Source organism: Pongo pygmaeus, chromosome 9, assembly GCF_028885625.2.
Source record: "Pongo pygmaeus isolate AG05252 chromosome 9, NHGRI_mPonPyg2-v2.0_pri, whole genome shotgun sequence".
In the NCBI taxonomy this organism is placed as follows: Eukaryota; Metazoa; Chordata; class Mammalia; order Primates; family Hominidae; genus Pongo; species Pongo pygmaeus.
The window spans coordinates 3,444,405-3,464,266 of record NC_072382.2 but is presented as its reverse complement, the minus strand read 5'-3'; the positions used below and the strand labels follow the sequence as shown (position 1 = coordinate 3,464,266).

The following is a 19,862-nucleotide window of genomic DNA, read 5'->3' as shown; positions in this document are numbered from 1 at the left end:
AACAGAGATATAGATCAATGGAACAGAACAGAGCCCTCAGAAATAATGCCACATATCTACAACCATCTGATCTTTGACAAACCTGAGAAAAACAAGGAATGGGGAAAGGATTCCCTATTTAATAAATGGTGCTGGGAAAACTGGCTAGCCATATGTAGAAAGCTGAAACTGGATCCCTTCCTTACACCTTATACAAAAATTAATTCAAGATGGATTAAAGACTTAAGTGTTAGACCTAAAACCATAATAACCCTAGAAGAAAACCTAGGCATTACCATTCAGGACATAGGCATGGGCAAGTACTTCATGTCTAAAACACCAAAAGCAATGACAACAAAAGCCGAAATTGACAAATGGGATCTAATTAAACTAAAGAGCTTCTGCACAGCAAAAGAAACTACCATCAGAGTGAACAGGCAACCTACAAAATGGGAGAAAATTTTCACAACCTACTCATCTGACAAAGGGCTAATATCCAGAATCTACAATGAACTCAAACAAATTTACAAGAAAAAAACAAACAACCCCATCAAAAAGTGGGCGAAGGATATGAACAGACTCTTCTCAAAAGAAGACATTTATGCAGCCAAAAAACACATGAAAAAATGCTCATCATCACTGGCCATCAGAGAAATGCAAATAAAAACCACAATGAGATACCATCTCACACCAGTTAGAATGGCAATCATTAAAAAATCAGGAAACAACAGGTGCTGGAGAGGATGTGGAGAAATAGGAACACTTTTACACTGTTGGTGGGACTGTAAACTAGTTCAACCATTGTGGAAGTCACTGTGGCGATTCCTCAGGGATCTAGAACTAGAAATACCATTTGACCCAGCCATCCCATTACTGGGTATATACCCAAAGGATTATAAATCATGCTGCTATAAAGACACATGCACACGTATGTTTATTGCAGCACTATTCACAATAGCAAAGACTTGGAACCAACCCAAATGTCCAACAACGATAGACTGAATTAGGAAAATGTGGCACATATACACCATGGAATACTATGCAGCCATAAAAAACGAAGAGTTCATGTCCTTTGTAGGGACATGGATGAAACTGGAAACCATCATTCTCAGCAAACTATCGCAAGAACAAAAAACCAAACACCGCATGTTCTCACTCATAGGTGGGAATTGAACAATGAGAACACATGGACACAGGAAGGGGAACATCACACTCCGGGGACTGTTGTGGGGTGGGGGGAGGGGGGAGTGATAGCTTTAGGAGATATACCTAATGCTAAATGACGAGTTAATGGGTGCAGCACACCAGCATGGCACATGTGTACATATGTAACTAACCTGCACATTGTGCACATGTACCCTAAAAAGTATAATAATAATAAAATAAAGTAATATAACAATGTTGACAAAGATGTTAAGAAAAAACAATTTTGAACAGTCAGAGAGTTCAAGATTGGTAGAGTCGTTATGAAAACTGGGAGGGAGGTTATTTAAAAATTTAAAACAAAAAACCTACCCTACAATGCAGCAATCCCACTTCTGTGTGTACAACTGAAGGGAATAAAAGCAGCGTCTTGAAGAATTATCTGCCCCCCCACCCCACGCCATGGTCACTGAAACAATATTCGCAATTGCCAGGGTATAAAGACAAGCTAAATGTTTGTGGATGCTGAATGGATAAAGAAAATATAATATAAATAGACAATAAAATATTACTCAGCCATAAAAAAGAATGAAATCGGCCAGGTGTGGTGGCTCATGCCTGTAATCCCAGCACTTTAGGAGGCTGAGACAAGCAGATCACCTGAGGTCAGGAGTTCGAGACCAGCCTGGCCAATATGGTGAAACCCCATCTCCACCAAAAATACAAAAATTAGCCAGGCGTAGTAGCGTGTGCCTGTAATCCCAGCTACTCGGGAGGCTGAGGCGGGAGAATTGTTTGAACCCAGGAGGCGGAGGTTGCAGTGAGCTGAGATCGTGCCACTGCACTCCAGCCTGGGCAACAGAGCGAGACTCTGTCTTTAAAAAAAAAAAAAGTGAAATCCTGTGATTTCAACAGGATATGTTGATATATGATACACACACATATATATTCATATGACATATGATATACACACACATATATACATACGCACACACACATACATACATACATACATATAAATGACACATTCCAGGTAAGCTTCATACTAAAAAAGAGAAAATTATAAAATGATAATATAACTGTATTACAGTTGGGCACTGGGGAATATAGCATTTAAATGACCAACCTCAGTTCACACTAAAAAAAAATTAAATTTTGAAGTAAAATAACTAGATTATCTTATATTTGAGCAGATGCTTAGCGTTCGGAGAAAATTACTGAGTATAAATTTCTGTAGACTCCCATTTGAAACCTCTGTAGGATACGAAATCATAAAGCAGAACACACAATATCTGTCTACAGGACTTCTGGAATTTCTGAACCAAACACCATCACCACGCCTCTGGCACATTTCAGACACGATGCAAAAAAGGAAATTAGAAAATATTTCGCATAGAGTTCCTCAAACATAGGCAGGTGCACGCATGTTCCCAAAAGCAGCGGCCCAGCAAGCAGTGAGAACAATACAGGCCTTTACTCGCCAGGAGGAGGACTCTGATTTTCACAGTGACCTTTATGAAGGAAGATGACTGAACGGGAAGCGGAGTCTGTAGAAGGTTTAAGAGAATGAGACAGAAGACCCTCCTGGGGGCAGCCAGAGAAAGACCCCCAGGCTCTCAGAAGCGCCCCTGCCCCTGCCCTGCTTCACCTGCTTCGCGGCCCCTCCTGCGGCCGGTTCCTCGGAGCATCCCCCTGTGCAGGGCCCGCGTCCTCCCCTCCCCGCGCCAGCCTGGAGCCCCCGGGCAGCCTGGGTTTCTCCTATTCTTCTGCATCTCCAGGGACTGACTGCGCCGCACCTGGGGTCCGCTGGCGGGGAATGAATGAATGAGTGAGTGAATGAATGAATGAGGAACCGGGTGGCCATCTGGGTCTCAGTGTCTGTCTGGGGACGGGGTGGAGGGCGTCCCCTGATGGGTCCTGCTCGTCCGCGCCACTCCTGGGGGCTTCCCGTGGGGGTGGCCCAGGGCAGGGCCCCCCATCTCAGGGCTGCTCCCTGTGGGGAGGGTCCCCGAGAAGCGGAGCGTGGGCTGGTTTTTAGGGGGTAACCCACGAAGGTTCCTCCTGTCCGCCCGCCCCCCACGTCCGTTCTGGGAACCCCCCGGGCGTGAGAAACCCACCAGGCACCGCCCTGGAGCCCCGGCCTGCAGCCTCCTCGGGGCCTCGTCTCCTTCCTCCCGGGGAAGCTGCGGGGCAGGGACCGGGCGGACGGCGGGACCCGACTCCCTCCCCTCCCCTCACGGTGGGGTCGCGGCTCTGGGGGGCTCCTGGGGCCGCTGCGGGACCCTCAGCTCTGTCGCCGGGGAGAGGAGTTTTCGGGGCCGCAGTCTCAGGGCTGCACAGACGGGGCGGCTCCAAGGCTTCAGCCACAGACGTTGGTTTCCTCGGTTGGGGGCGCGGAGGCCCGAGGTCAGGGAGTCTCAGGGTTTGGTTCCTTCCCAGGCCCCTGCTGGGCTGGGGGCGGGTGTCTCCTGCGCCCCCTCGGGCCGCCCTCTGCGGGTCTGTGTCTCCTGTCCCCATGCAGACCCCAGTGAGTCGGGACAGGCCCACCCCGGGGACTTCATTTAAACTGAATGACCTGCTCAATGGCCCCACCTTCAAATCAGGCCCTGTCCTGAGGGATTGGGGACCAGGCCTTCCACGCAGTGTGGGGCACACACTTCAGCCTGTCACACAGGATTCCCTGGGCCCCTAAGTACTGCAGCCAGGGTGGCTCTGGAACTGGCTGTGGCAGAGCAGGGGGTTGTGTCTGTTTCGCGGGGTCCCTGCTGGAGACGTTTCTGGCACTTATTGATATTGATTGTAACTCATTTAATCCTCAAGGGAGCTGCGTGTTTTTCATGTCACAGGCACCGAGGAGTTAAGTATGAATAACTTGCCCGGAATGGCACAGCTCGCAGTGCAGGGATCAGATTAGCCAAGGAGAAGGAACTAAGTCAGGGGTCTTGACCTTGGCCTGAGAACCCTAAGTGAGACACTGGGAGAACTGCGGAGGTCTGACGCCACCTGGAGAACCGTCCTGTGGTGGAGTGAATTGGGGGTACTAAAGGGTGTGAGCTTTCCTTCTGGGGCGATGAAACGTTCTATAACTGATTATGGTGATGGGTGCACAGCGCTGTGAATATACTAAAAGCACTGAATTGTATACCTTAAGTGGGCAAATTGTGCGGCATATGAATTGTATTTCAATAAAGCTGTTACCAAAAAAAGAAGAGGTGTCAGAGAGGTTGGAGAGCAGTGAAGCCGTGGTTGTACTGATGGACAGAGAGTTCCAGTGAGATGGAAGCACTGGACAAACAGAGCTAGAAAAAGGAGGGTGGCTGTAAGCGGGGTGCATGGGATAGACCCCAGTGGGGTGCCCTGCTGAGAACAAGGTCACAGATATCACCACAGGGATGAGGGGTGGGAAAGAATCGTTTACTTGTGTATGGAAATCACTAAGAATTAACCTAGCAATTGTGTTGGAAAAAGTAGTCAAGAGCCAGAAGCTAAAATCATGAAGAAATTGGGAAGAAGTTGGCAAGGCATACCAGCCCACACATAACGGAAAAAGAGATGAAGGCTCTGGAGAAGACGGAGTGGGATGGGCTGGCAGTGAGGGGAAGACATTACCCATCCTCTGGGACCAGTTCCCAAACTAAATGCTTAGGCTTGTCAGTTTTCTTACTCGATTCCTTTCTATCCTTACATTTTTTGTGGCTAAAGATGTCCCCAGTTCTGAAAGTGAGATCTTTAACTCTCCCTCCATATTCTTTTATTTTTAACTCTCCCTCCATATTCTTTTATTTTTAACTCTCCCTCCATATTCTTTTATTTTTATGATATGTTTTAATTTTTGTTTCATGGCTCACTGCAGACTCGATTTCCCAGGCTCAATGATTTTCCCACCTAAGCCTCCTGAGTAGCTGGAACTACCGGTGTGCACCAGTATGCTTGGCTAATTTAAAACAATTTTTTTTTCTAGAGACGATGTCTTCCTATATTGCCAAAGCTGGTCTTGAACGCCTGGGCTCGAGTGATCCTCCTGCCTTGGCCTCCCTGGATTACAGACACTCTGAGATTGCAGGCATGAGCCACTGCCCTCGGCCTGTTTTGTGTTTGGTGCTTTGACCCTAAATCCCAACTGCCAACTTGCTGCTGTCTGTTCTCTTCTTTTCCTTTTTTTTTATTTCATTTCATTTTATTTATTTTTTGCTGTTCTCCATTTCCCTTTTTATGTTCAACATGTCTCTATCACTTTCTCTTAGGTGAATTGCTTGGAAACTGCACACCACAGCCTCTGTTTTCAACAGAGTTCAGTCACCTCTTCAGGGCTCTTCTGATTCTTATCTTGGTAGGGCATCTCCTCAAGGATTTCTGCAGGTGAGTACACTGATGACATGATGCTGTATTCTTGGGTGAGTACATTGGTGACATGTTGCTGTATTCTTGGGTGAGTAGACTGGTGACATGTTGCTGTATTCTTAGACGAGTACGGTGTGACATGATGCTGTATTCTTGAGCGAGTACACTGGTGACATATTGCTGTATGCTTGGGCGAGTACACTGGTGACATGTTGCTGTATTCTTGGATGAGTACATTGGTGACATGTTCCTGTATTCTTGGGTGAGTACACTGGTGACATGTTGCTATATGCTTGGGTGAGTACACTGGTGACATGTTGCTATATTCTTGAGTACGCTGGTGACATGATGCTGTATTCTTGAGCGAGTACGCGGGTGACATGATGCTGTATTCTTGGGCGAGTACACTGGTGACATATTGCTGTATGCTTGGGTGAGTACACTGGTGACATGTTGCTGTATTCTTGGATGAGTACATTGGTGACATGTTGCTGTATTCTTGGGTGAGTACACTGGTGACATGTTGCTGTATTCTTAGGCGAGTACGCTGGTGACATGATGCTGTATTCTTGGGCGAGTACACTAGTGACATGTTGCTGTATTCTTGGGTGAGTACTCTGGTGACATGTTGCTATATTCTTGGGTGAGTACATTGGTGACATGTTGCTGTATTCTTGGGTGAGTACTCTGTTGACATGTTGCTGTATTCTTGGGTGAGTACACTGGTGACATGTTGCTGTATGCTTGGGTGAGTACACTGGTGACATGTTGCTGTATTCTTAGGCAAGTATGCTGGTGACATGATGCTGTATTCTTGGGCGAGTACACTAGTGACATGTTGCTGTATTCTTGGGTGAGTACTCTGGTGACATGTTGCTGTATTCTTGGGTGAGTACATTGGTGACATGTTGCTGTATTCTTGGGTGAGTACATTGGTGACATGTTGTATTCTTGGGTGAGTACTCTGTTGACATGTTGTATTCTTGGGTGAGTATGCTGGTGACATGTTGGTGTGTTCTTGGGCGAGTACGCTGGGGACATACTGCTGTATTCTTGGGTGAGTACGCTGGGGACATGCTGCTGTGTTCTTAGGTGAGTACACTGGTGAAACAATGCCCAAGAGCATGGCCAGGAGATTTGAGGAGCAGGGACATCTGGTAAGCAGACTTCAGTTTCTTTTCAGTAACGTGCCCCTCTTATGCTCTTCTCAGGGTTTAGCATGCATCCCTTAAACAAAGAAAGTAGCGTCATATAAGCAATGGTTTGGTGACTAGAGTGCTTCAGTCCATTATTGCTGCTATAAGAGAATACTTGACCTGGGTAATTGATAAAGAACAGAAATGTACTTTCTCATAGTCCTGAAGGCTGGGAAGTCCAAGATCAAGGTGCTGGTGTCTGGTGTGGGTCTTCTTACTGTGTCTTCACATATTGGAAGGCAGAAGGGTATGAGAGCATGAATATGCTGTCCTCACATAGCAGAAGAGCAGAAAAGGGTGAATGCCCTCCCTCAAGTCCCTCTTCGAGCAGCACTAATTCATTCCAAGTACCTTTTGTTAGGCCCCACCTCCCAACACTTGCATTGGGGGTGAAGTTTCCAATACATGAATTTTGGGGGACACATGCAGACCATGGCATAAAGGAACCTCTTTCCCTGCATGGAGTACAACTGAGCAAGGAACCCAACTGAGCAGCTGGAAGAAGCAGCCTAAGAGAAGTGAACACTCTGCCTGGGGAAGAGAGAAAACAACAGCAGAGAGACTTGTGAGATTTTCAGAAATAATTGAGTAGGGGAAAAGATTCCCCACAAACATCAAGATGAGGATAGATTATTCTTATTTGGATAGGAAAGGAAGGGATATTGTCTGGGTGCAGTGGCTCACACCTGCAATCCCAGCACTTTGGGAGGCCAAGGCAGGAGGAACACTGGAGGCCAGGAGTTCAAGACCAGCCAGAGCAACATGGCAAGACCCCATCTCTACAAAAAGTTTAAAAGTTAGCTGGGTATGGTGACACATGCCTATATTCCCAGCTACCTAGGAGGCTGAGGTGGGAAGATTCCTTAAGCCCAGAAGTTTGAAGCTGCAGTAAGCTATGATCACATCACTGCAATCCAGCCCAGGTGACAGAGGAAGACTTCATCTAAAAAAAAAAAGTGATCCCCAGTAATATAGTTTGGATGCCACCTCCAAATCTTATGTTGGTGAGGCCTGCTGGAAGGTGTTTGGATCATGGGTGTAGATTTTTCATGAATGGTTTAGCACCATCTCCTTGGTGGTGAGTAAGTTCAAGCAAGATCTGGTTGTTTAAAAATGTGTGGCACTGACCGGGCATGGTGGCTCATGCCTGTAATCTCAACACTTTAGGAGGCTGAGGTGGGCAGATCACCTGAGGTCAGGAGTTTGAGACCAGCCTGACCAACAGGGAGAAACCCCGTCTCTACTAAAAATACAAAATTAGCCAGGTGTGGTGGCGCATGCCTGTAATCCCAGCTATTCTGGAGACTGAGGCAGGAGAATCACTTGAACCTGGGAAGCGGAGTTTGCGGTGAGCTGAGATCATGCCATTGTACTCCAGCCTGGACAACAAGAGCAAAACTCTGTCTCAAAAAAAAAAAAAAAAAAGTGTGGCATCTGTCCCTCCACCAGCTCTCTCTTTCTCAGTTGTCACCATGTGGCATGCCTGCTCCCGCTTTGCCTTCCACCATGAGTAAAAGCTCCCTGAGGGCCTCACCAGAAGCTGAGCAGATGTTGATGCCATGCTTGTACAACTTGCAGAACCATGAGCCAATTAAACCTTTTTTATTTATAAATTACCCAGCCTCAGGTATCTCTTTATGGCAACACAAAAAATACAGAAAATTGTACCAGGAGTGAGATGTTGCTATAAAGACACCTGAAAATGTGGAGGTGACTTTGGAACTGGGTAATGGCCAGAGATTAGAAGATTTTGGAGGGCTCAGAAGAAGACAGAAAGAGGAGGAAAAGGTTGGAACTCCTTTGAGACTGGTTAAATAGTTGTGTCCAAAATAATTACAGTGATAAGAACAATGAAGTCCAGCCTGATGAGGTCTCAGATGGAAATGAGGAACTTACTGAAAACTAAAACAAAGATCACATGTGTTACGCCTTGGCAGAGAGCTTGACCATATTGTGTTTCATGCCCTAGGGGGCTCTTAGGAGTGATGATTTAGGATATCTGGTGGAAGAAATTTCTAAGCAGCAAAACATTCAAGCTGTGGCCTGACTGAATCTAACATCGTATTCTCACATGCAAGAGCACATAAATGAATTAAAATTGGAATTTATATTTAAAAGGGAATCAAAGTGTAAAAGTTTGGAAAGTTTACAGCATGGCCATGTGGCAGAGAATGAAAAAGCATTATCAGGAGAGGAATCCAAGCAGGCTATAGAGCAACCACCTGCTAGAGATATTAGCATGACTCAAAAAACTAACAAACAAAAAATCTCAAGTGCTAATAGCCAACACAATGGGAAAATACTTCTAATGCATTTCAAAGGTGTTTGAGACAGCCCCTCTCATCACTGACCTAGAGGCCTAGGAGGACTGCATGGTTTCAGGGGCTCACCCCAGGCCGTCGCTGCCCTGCATAGCATTGGAGCACTGCTCCCCACACATAGCCGGCTCCAGCTCCAGCCTCAGCTCAAAAGACCCCAAATGTAACTCTGGCTTCAGAGGGTGCAAGCCATAAGCCTTGGTAGCTCCCATGTGGTGTTAAGCCTGTAGGTGTGTAGAGTACAAGAGTGAAGGAGTCTTGGGACCCTCTACCTAGATTACAGAGGATTTACGAGAAAGCCTGGGCACTCAGGCATAAGCCTGCTGCAGGGACAGAGCCTGCACAGAGGATATATACCAGAGCAGTGTAGAGGGGAAATGTGAGGTAGGAGGCTCACACAGAGTCCCCACTGGGGCACTGCTTAATTGAGCTGTGGGAAGGAGGACACCATCCTCCAGGCCCCAAATGGTAGAGCCACTGGCAGCTTACACCTTGAGCATGGAGAAGCTGCAGGCACCCAACTCCAACCCATGAGAGCAGCTGCGGGGGGTGAACCTTGCAAAGCCACAAAGGTGGAGTTCCCCAAGGCCTTAGGAGCCCACCCCTCACCCCAGTGTACCCTGGATGTGGGATTGGGAGTCCAACGACATTATTTGGGAGCTTTAAGATTTAATGGCTGCCCTGCTGGATTTCAGACATGCATGGGGTCTGTAGCCCCTTCCTTTGGGCTGACTTCTCCATTTTGGAATGGGAATGTTTACCCAATGCCTCCACCCTCATTGTATCTTCTAAGTAAATAATGTGTTTTGATTTTCACAGGTTCATTGGTGGAAGGAACTTGGACTTGGGACTTCGGACTTGATGTTGGAATGAGTCAAGACATTGAGAGGACTGTTGGGAACAGATGATCCTATTTTGTGATGTGAGGACATGAGATTTGAGGGTTCAGGGGGATAATGATATAGTTGGGATGTCCCCTCCAAATCTCTTGTTGAAATGTAATCCCCAGTGTTGAAGGAGGGGCCTGCGGGGAGGTGTTTGGGTCATGGGGGTGGATCCCTCACGACTGGCTTAGCGCCATCCCCTTGGTGATGAGTGCGTTCACTCAGATCTGGTTGTTCACAAGTGTGTGGCCCCTCCTCACCCCTTGCTCCCATTCTCACCATGTAGCGTGCCTGCTCCTGCTTCACCTTCCACCATGAGGAAAAGCTCCCTGAGGGCCTCTCCAGAAGCTGAGCAGAGGCGGGTGCCATGCCTGTGCAGCCTGCAGAACCATGAGCCATTCTAACCTCTTTCCTTTATAAATTACCCAGCCTCAAGTATTTCTTTAGAGCAATGCAAAGAATGGTCTAATACACCTGGAAAGCTGAGACTGGCATGAGTAAAATATAAAGACCATGGATAACTTTTGAAATCTAAAAATGTAAAATTAATATTACTGGTGGAGTCAACACAGGAAAGATGAGAGCACGTGGGCAGAGGCTGCTGCCCATTGGTCACATGTGGTCAGCAGAGAGCAGGTGACCAGCACCCTGGAGCTTTGTGGGAAGCACCAGACAGCCTGGAGCTGAGGTTTTAATTGCAGGGGCCAAAACAAACGGGGAAAAAGACAAATTTAGCAAACAAAGAAAGTAGATGCTCAACTGAGCCAGGAGGAAGTCACTAGCAAAGAGGAAAAAAATAGAGCTCTGGAAAAATAGTGTAAACAGTCACAAGGAAGCGACCCTGTATTGTGCCTGACCTCTGGGAAGGTATATAAAGAGCCCAGGCTCAGGGAGCTCCACACCTGCACCTCCCTGTCACCTGCTCCTCTACCTGCTCCACCCTCAATCCACCAGAACCATGGGCTGCTGTGGCTGCTCCGGAGGCTGTGACTCCGGCTGTGGGGGCTGTGGCTCCAGCTGCTGTGTGCCCGTCTGCTGCTGCAAGCCCATGTGCTGCTGTGTGCCAGCCTGTTCCTGCTCCAGCTGTGGCTCCTGTGGGGGTTCCAAGGGAGGCGGTGGCTCCTGTGGGGGCTCCAAGGGGGGCTGTGGCTCTTGTGGGGGTTCTAAGGGGTGCTGTGGTTCTTGTGGCTGCTCCCAGTGCAGCTGCTGTAAGTCCTGCTGCTGCTCCTCAGGCTGTGGGTCATCCTGCTGCCAGTCCAGCTGCTGTAAGCCCTGCTGCTGTTCCTCAGGCTGTGGGTCATCCTGCTGCCAGTCCAGCTACTGCAAGCCCTGCTGCTCCCAGTCTAGCTGCTGTGTCCCCGTGTGCTGCCAGTGCAAGATCTGAGGCTCTGGACTCAGGCCTCATGTGAGTCCTGCTAACCCCATCTTCCAAAGCTGTGACCTGTCCTTCATCGTTGAGTCCCAAACCACTGCTCAGGGTCCATTCCTCACTATAAGATGAAGCCATATCTGGCTGCCTTTTCCTAAGGAGAGTCCACCCTAATTAATGTCCATTGTCTCTCCTAACAAATTCTCTTCCCAAGTCAACTGCAACTGCGGCTGAATCACCCCTCACCCGCTAGCCTCGCCTTTGCTTGTCTATTCAGAGGCCTGAGCTCCTGAACCCACTTGAATTCCTGTCTTTTGCAGCTGGAGCAGCTGGGCATGAGTGTCCCACCTGCAACAAGGTGGACGTTTAAGAGGCTTCCTTGGAGTGGCTTTGCATGTCCAACACTCTGCTTTATCTTAAATGAAAAGTTGCAAACTAATAAAAATACCATGCCGACAAACTGAAACACGTATCTTGCTGATTTCTCTGTTGTTTCGGGGTCATTAGTATGGCTATGGCTATTGTTTTCTTGTTCTTGTTGTATTTCGGATGGTGATGTTGGTGGAAGGTGCTAGGATGGGGCTGGCTGTCTCCTGTGCCTCTCGTCTCCTTCCTGGCTGACCCCTCTTTTCTCAGAACCCCTCTCTTCCTAGGTCTTTCCAGCTATTGATCTGATGCAGACAGGACTGTTCCTCAGGGCAGGGCGACAGACGCAGAAGAGGCTGCTGAAAACTCTGGGGAGTTCAGACTTGCCTCCTTTCCCTGGTCCAGGCCTCCGCCATCTTCCTTTGGGAAGTTTTTGTAACCAACTTACTCTGATTGTCTTTGTTGTTACACAGCCTGTTACCTCTGTAAATAAACACTCCTAGTACCAAGCCAATATTGCCTTTTAAGAATTTTGAAAGGGCCGGGCGTGGTGGCTCACGCCTATAATCCCAGCACTTTGGGAGGCCGAGGCAGGCGGATCATTTGAGGTTAGGAGTTCGAGACCTGCCTGGCCAACATGGTGAAACCCTGTCTCTACTAAAAATATAAAAATCAGCTGAGTGTGGTGGCATGTGTCTGTAATCCCAGCTACTTGGGAGGCTGAGGGAGGAGAATGGCTTCAACCTGGGAGGTGGAGGTTGCGATGAGTTGAGATTGCGCCACTGCCCTCCATCCTGGGAGACAGAGCAAGACTCCGTCAAAAAAAATTAAAAAGGCAATATTAATAGAGTTGAATTATTTCAAGTTATTTGGAAACACAGCAATTTATTGGTGGGATATGTCCATAGAAAGAACACAAAAATAAAATTCCTAAGCTGTTTTTAGTAGTCGTGGTGGTGGCGGTGATAGTGTGGTTGTTTTTCCGCTGTGAATGCTGTATGGAAAAAGCAAATGCATAATTAGGGTGGTATCAGAACTAGAATTTTTGGTGTGGAACAGATGAGGTTAAGTAAAAACCTTGTCATCCTGAATTTGAATTAGAAATATCGATATGAAATCATGATGTATTTTATCCAAATAAAAATAGTTTCCTCCTCCATTGGAAGACTTAGAAATAATGAACCATCCTGGAGCAGTGAACACTCCTAGCACCAAGACTGTTGTCTTCAAATGCTATTTATTGTATCTACCTGGAACCTGGCTTCTCTGGTGAATGGGCTGGAAATGAACAAGACAAATCTAGAACATCTTGTTATCCCAGAAAGCAGAGATGATAACTAAGACTAATGCAGTCACATCAAAAGAACCAAAGAGTCGGCTGGGCAAGGTAGCTCATGCCTGTAATCCCAGCACTTTGGGAGGCTGAGACAAGTGGATCACTTGAGGTCAGGAGTTCGAGACCAGCCTGACCAACATGGTGAAACCCTGTTTCTACTAAATACAAAAAAATTAGCCGGGTGTGGTGGTTCATGCCTGCTGAGGTGAGTGGATCACTTGAGGTCAGAAGTTCGAGACCAGCCTGACCAATATGGTGAAACCCTGTCTCTACCAAATACAAAAAATTAGCCGGGTATGGTGGTACATGCCTGTAATCCCAGCTACTTGGGAGGCTGAGGCAGGAGAACCCTTTGACCCTGGGAGGCAAAGATTGCAGTGAGCTGAGATGGCACCATTGCACTCCAGCCTGAGCAGCAAGGCAAAACTCTGTCTCAGAAAAAAAAAAAAAAAAAGTAAGAGGCAAACCTGGAGAAACTCTCTGTAGACAGACTTGGGACAATCTGAACACCAATTTCTTAAATGGACTGATACACATCAAATATGTTTAAACTAGGAGTGAGTAATCATACACAAAAAATAATAATACAGATACTATGCAAAATGTAAAACTTAGTTGCCTTTAGAGGATTCTAGGAATCAATTCATTATTTTGAAGATGACTAAGTAAAGGAAAATAATCAGGCACTTATTCTATCTCTGATAGACAAATTCTATCTTATGGTAACAAAATTAGAGGAAGTATTCCAGTTTCTAAATAAAGAAGAAATCATAGAATTAGAAACTCACCATTTTGTAACCCCTAATGAAATAATGGGGCTATCAAATTTACTGCATGCAGCCAAATCAGTGGAAAATTTATAGCCTTAAATGCATATGTTAGAGTAAAAATGAAAAGCTTAAGCTCATTTAGCCAAAAACCTATCTATAGAACTGGCAGCGTTGCCACGCAGAGCCCAGAATGGGGTGGTAATTAGGGCTATTTGTAGGCATCCTGGTTCTCCTCTCCTCCTGGGAACAGGTCGGATGGCAGGTGGTAGGGTGGCCCTTCCACGAGCCCTCTCTGAGTCAGGTGTGGCCATGTGATTTGCTTGAGTTAGTGGGAAGAAGCTTGAAGCACCTGCTGCAGTTTTCTGCATTCTCTGTTTCTTCTGCCACCATGAGCACTAACGTTCCAAGCAGTGGCTGCTGCTTCCGACTGAGTCCCAGAGTGACGAAGCACAGAGCAGAGTCACCAGCTGACGTGCAGTGGCCTGCGATGTGAACAGGAAGTAAGCCTGTGTCGTGTGAAGTCACTGAAACGTGGGGGTGGCTTGTGTGGGCAGCGTAATTGGTCTATCCTGGTTGACCCAGAAACCTACCAGAACAAAAACATAGCATTGTGGCCCTGGTTTATTGGTCAGGGGGTGGGTGCAAAGGAAAGTTATCGGAGGCGAGAAAGGTAGTTATTATGTATTTGGTAAGACTGTCCCAGATCGTGTATCCCTGAGGGAAGAGTTCAGAAAACACAATGCCACTCCCGCGTGGGTCGTTGTGGCTGCATTTATCAAAGCATTACAAGAACAGGGTGAGCTCAAAGGAAACGGTTGGTTTGCCAGCCAGGAGGAAAGTTCTAGAAAGCCTGGAGAAACCTGGGGAGCTACAGAGGTCTCAGTTCTACCTGGTAAATGATAAGACTTAGAAGGCCTTTGAGCAGCAAAGGACAATTAAAGCAGAAACAAAAGGAACCCTCTTTAAGGGTACACTCTGATGAGATTCCATGAGGGCAGACCACACCACAGGTAGGGAGTTGGTGGCTGCATCCAGCCTGGCCAGTGGGGCGGGAGGGGCTGCTGTGGGATCAGTGGAGCCAGAAGAAGACGCCAGAAACTCCCCCACCACCACCACCCGTGGCTCACTGGGAGTTCTCTTTGCTTGGCCTGTGGCTCCTGTGGGTAAATTAGTGTCTTGCTGTATAATAAAGAGGTTTCTCCAGGGAAGAGGGGGAAGTCTTTGGTCCAGGCTGGACCCAGTGACCTTCAGATTAAAGATAGTCTCACTATCACAGTAACAGGCACCAAAGAAAGGCCTGCTGCTGGCCATTCATTGGAAATAGGCCCAACAGAACCAATGCTGTCTGTGCTTGTCGTGTCGGGGCTAGAAGAGAAATCAAAAGAAACCCAAAACCAGCCGGGCACGGTGGCTCATGCCTGTAATCCCAGCACTTCGGGAGGCTGGGGTGGGTGGATCATGAGGTCAAAAGATTAAGACCATCCCGGCCAACATGGTGAAACCTCATCTATACTGAAAATACAAAAACTAGCCAGGCGGGGTAGCACGCGCCTGTAGTCCCAGCTACTTGGGAGGCTGAGGCAGGAGAATTGCTTGAACCCGGAAGGCAGTGGTTGCAGTGAGCCAAGATCCTGCCACTGAACTCCAGCCTGGCGACACAGCGAGACTCTGTCAAACAAACAAACAAACAAACAGCAACAAAAAAACAAAACCTTCCTTAAAAATGAACAGATGTCACATGATTGTTAGCAAGATATAGGACATAGTTGTAACTCTCCATGAAATCAACAAAGAGAAAATCACATGTTGGATATTTTATGCATAATTTTTTGATAAAATCATAGGATTGCCTGCTGCAACATCCTTCATTTCACAGTTGTCCATTACAGAATGACGCTGAAGGGAGTTACGTTGCAAAAACAACTGAGCTCCTTCTCATCCTTCACTAACGCCTCTCTTCGAGGTCAACTCACCCCTTGGGAAGCCCCTATCTTGTCTCCTTGGCCAGCTTCTCTTTCAGGGTGAACTGCCTGATCTTCACTGCGGTGGCCTTGCCTGGCCCCCAGCAGAGGTTCTCCAATGTCACTGCGGTGGCCTTGCCTGGCCCCCAGCAGAGGTTCTCCAATGTCACTGCGGTGGCCTTGCCTGGCCCTCAGCAGAGGTTCTCCAATGTCACTGCAGTGGCCTTGCCTGGCCCCCAGCAGAGGTTCTCCAATGTCACTGCGGTGGCCTTGCCTGGCCCCCAGCAGAGGTTCTCCAATGTCACTGCGGTGGCCTTGCCTGGCCCCCAGCAGAGGTTCTCCAATGTCACTGCGGTGGCCTTGCCTGGCCCTCAGCAGAGGTTCTCCAATGTCACTGCGGTGGCCTTGCCTGGCTCCCAGCAGAGGTTCTCCAATGTCACTGCGGTGGCCTTGCCTGGCCCCCAGCAGAGGTTCTCCAATGTCACTGCGGTGGCCTTGCCTGGCCCTCAGCAGAGGTTCTCCAATGTCACTGCGGTGGCCTTGCCTGGCCCCCAGCAGAGGTTCTCCAATGTCACTGCAGTGGCCTTGCCTGGCTCCCAGCAGAGGTTCTCCAATGTCACTGCAGTGGCCTTGCCTGGCCCTCAGCAGAGGTTCTCCAATGTCACTGCGGTGGCCTTGCCTGGCTCCCAGCAGAGGTTCTCCAATGTCACTGCGGTGGCCTTGCCTGGCCCCCAGCAGAGGTTCTCCAATGTCACTGCGGTGGCCTTGCCTGGCTCCCAGCAGAGGTTCTCCAATGTCACTGCGGTGGCCTTGCCTGGCTCCCAGCAGAGGTTCTCCAATGTCACTGCGGTGGCCTTGCCTGGCCCCCAGCAGAGGTTCTCCAATGTCACTGCAGTGGCCTTGCCTGGCCCCCAGCAGAGGTTCTCCAATGTCACTGCAGTGGCCTTGCCTGGCCCCCAGCAGAGGTTCTCCAATGTCACTGCAGTGGCCTTGCCTGGCCCCCAGCAGAGGTTCTCCAATGTCACTGCGGTGGCCTTGCCTGGCCCCCAGCAGAGGTTCTCCAATGTCACTGCGGTGGCCTTGCCTGGCCCCCAGCAGAGGTTCTCCAATGTCACTGCGGTGGCCTTGCCTGGCCCCCAGCAGAGGTTCTCCAATGTCACTGCGGTGGCCTTGCCTGGCCCCCAGCAGAGGTTCTCCAATGTCACTGCGGTGGCCTTGCCTGGCCCCCAGCAGAGGTTCTCCAATGTCACTGCGGTGGCCTTGCCTGGCCCCCAGCAGAGGTTCTCCAATGTCACTGCGGTGGCCTTGCCTGGCTCCCAGCAGAGGTTCTCCAATGTCACTGCGGTGGCCTTGCCTGGCCCCCAGCAGAGGTTCTCCAATGTCACTGCGGTGGCCTTGCCTGGCTCCCAGCAGAGGTTCTCCAATGTCACTGCGGTGGCCTTGCCTGGCCCCCAGCAGAGGTTCTCCAATGTCACTGCGGTGGCCTTGCCTGGCTCCCAGCAGAGGTTCTCCAATGTCACTGCGGTGGCCTTGCCTGGCCCTCAGCAGAGGTTCTCCAATGTCACTGCGGTGGCCTTGCCTGGCCCCCAGCAGAGGTTCTCCAATGTCACTGCGGTGGCCTTGCCTGGCCCCCAGCAGAGGTTCTCCAATGTCACTGCGGTGGCCTTGCCTGGCTCCCAGCAGAGGTTCTCCAATGTCACTGCGGTGGCCTTGCCTGGCCCCCAGCAGAGGTTCTCCAATGTCACTGCGGTGGCCTTGCCTGGCCCCCAGCAGAGGTTCTCCAATGTCACTGCGGTGGCCTTGCCTGGCCCCCAGCAGAGGTTCTCCAATGTCACTGCGGTGGCCTTGCCTGGCTCCCAGCAGAGGTTCTCCAATGTCACTGCGGTGGCCTTGCCTGGCCCCCAGCAGAGGTTCTCCAATGTCACTGCGGTGGCCTTGCCTGGCTCCCAGCAGAGGTTCTCCAATGTCACTGCGGTGGCCTTGCCTGGCCCCCAGCAGAGGTTCTCCAATGTCACTGCGGTGGCCTTGCCTGGCCCCCAGCAGAGGTTCTCCAATGTCACTGCGGTGGCCTTGCCTGGCCCCCAGCAGAGGTTCTCCAATGTCACTGCGGTGGCCTTGCCTGGCCCCCAGCAGAGGTTCTCCAATGTCACTGCGGTGGCCTTGCCTGGCTCCCAGCAGAGGTTCTCCAATGTCACTGCGGTGGCCTTGCCTGGCCCCCAGCAGAGGTTCTCCAATGTCACTGCGGTGGCCTTGCCTGGCCCCCAGCAGAGGTTCTCCAATGTCACTGCGGTGGCCTTGCCTGGCCCCCAGCAGAGGTTCTCCAATGTCACTTTCACCGACATCACAGAATCCTACATTTCTTTTTTTTGCAAGCATTGCAATTTTCTTAAAATTTGCACTGTAAATATGACTGTGGAAAATGTACTTAAGAGAGCTGGTTCTGCAAAGACAGGGAAGAGATTTGGGAGGCAGGGGTGTGGGAATAAGCGATATTGTTAAGTAAATGAGCTGCTTGAGTGGAGGACACTTTTAGGAGTGGTCAGCTTGGGCTGGGCATGGTGGCTTACTCCTGTAATCCCAGTACTTTGGGAGGTTAAGGAAGAAGGAACACTTTAGCTCAGGAGTTCAAGACCAGCCTGGGTGACATAGCAAGACCCCATCTCTACAGAAAAATAAAAAAATTAGCCGGGCATGGTGGTGCACACCTGCAGTCCCAGCTAATGGGGAGGCTGAGGTGGAAGAATCTCTTGAGCCTGGGAAGTTGAGGCTACAGTGAGTTATGATTGCGCCACTACACTCCAGCCTGGGTAACAGAGTGAGACCCTGTCTTAAATAAATAAATAAATAAAAGACATGGTCAGCTTGTTTACTTGTTTGTGATTATTTTCTTTTTTTCCTTCTTCTTCCTTTTTTTTTTTTTTTTTTTTTCAATAGAGGTAGAATCTCACTGTGTTGCCCAGGCTGGTCTTCAACTCCTAGGCTCAAAGGATCCTCCTGCCTCAGTCTCTCGAGTAGCTGGTACTACAGGCATGCACCACTGCTGCTAGTGAATATTTTCAAGACCAGATGGTCCCTCCCACCCAAGGAATCTTGCATAATGAGTGAAGGGAGACCCTGTATGGAGCCTGGAGAAGCTGGCTGTGTGTGGAGTGGTCACTGAGGGACCATCTTAGCATGAATCTTGGTCAGAGTGATTGGGGAACCAGGCTCAGTCTGGAAACAAGCAGGGGACACCTTCAGCTTACAGACAGCAGATTGTGGAGCTGCTCAGCCTCCATAATTACATAGTTCAATTCTTCAGAATCATCTATGTACGTGTCTATCTATCTATCCATCCATCTATCATCTATGTACCTCCATATCCATTTATGTTTTTGTTGTTGAGATGATCAAGTTGGTTCTAAACTTTCATTGGAAAAGCAAAGGAATTGAAAAAATGAAAACAATCTTTAAAAAGAAGAATGAAGTTGAAGCCTCACAATACTTGACTTCAAAATCTCCCATAATGTCACAGTGACGTTGTGTTTGCATTAGGAATTGGCATACAGACCTGCGGAGCAGGACACAGGAACAAACTTGCCATAGTGTCGGCTGATTCTCATTAAAAACACCAGCGATTTCAGTGGGATAAGGATGGTTGGTTTATTTATATATTTATTTATTTATTTATTTATTTATTTATTTATTTATTTTTCAAATAGAGTTTTGCTCTTGTTGCCCAGGCTGCAGTGCAATGGGATGATCTTGGCTCACCGCAACCTCCACTTCCTGGGTCCAAGCGATTCTCCTGCCTCAGCTTCCCGAGTAGCTGGGATTACAGGCATGTGCCACCACGCCCACCTAATTTTCCATTTTTAGTAGAGACAGGGTTTCTCTATGTTGGTCAGGCTGGTCTCGAACTCACGACCTCAGGTGGTCTGCCCATATAGGCCTCCCAAAGTGCTGGGATTACAGGCAAACCACCTTTGTTTGTTTGTTTGTTTGTTTGTTTTGAGATGGAGTCTCGCTTTGTCACCCAGGCTGGAGTGCAGTGCCACAATCTTGGCTCACTGCAACCTCCGCCTCCTGGGTTCAAGCGATTCTCCTGCCTCAGCCTCCTGAGTAGCACGATTACAGGCACCCACCACCATGCCCAGCTAATTTTTGTATTTTTAGTAGAGATGGGGTTTCGCCATGTTGGCCAGGCTGGTCTTGAACTC

General features: G+C 48.8%; 1 pseudogene; it reads right to left on the bottom strand.

Moving 5' to 3' along the window:
- Positions 1-10,616: 10,616 nt before the first annotated feature.
- LOC129007626 (uncharacterized) lies at positions 10,617-19,246 on the bottom strand (annotated as a pseudogene).
- Between the last annotated feature and the right edge of the window lie 616 nt (positions 19,247-19,862).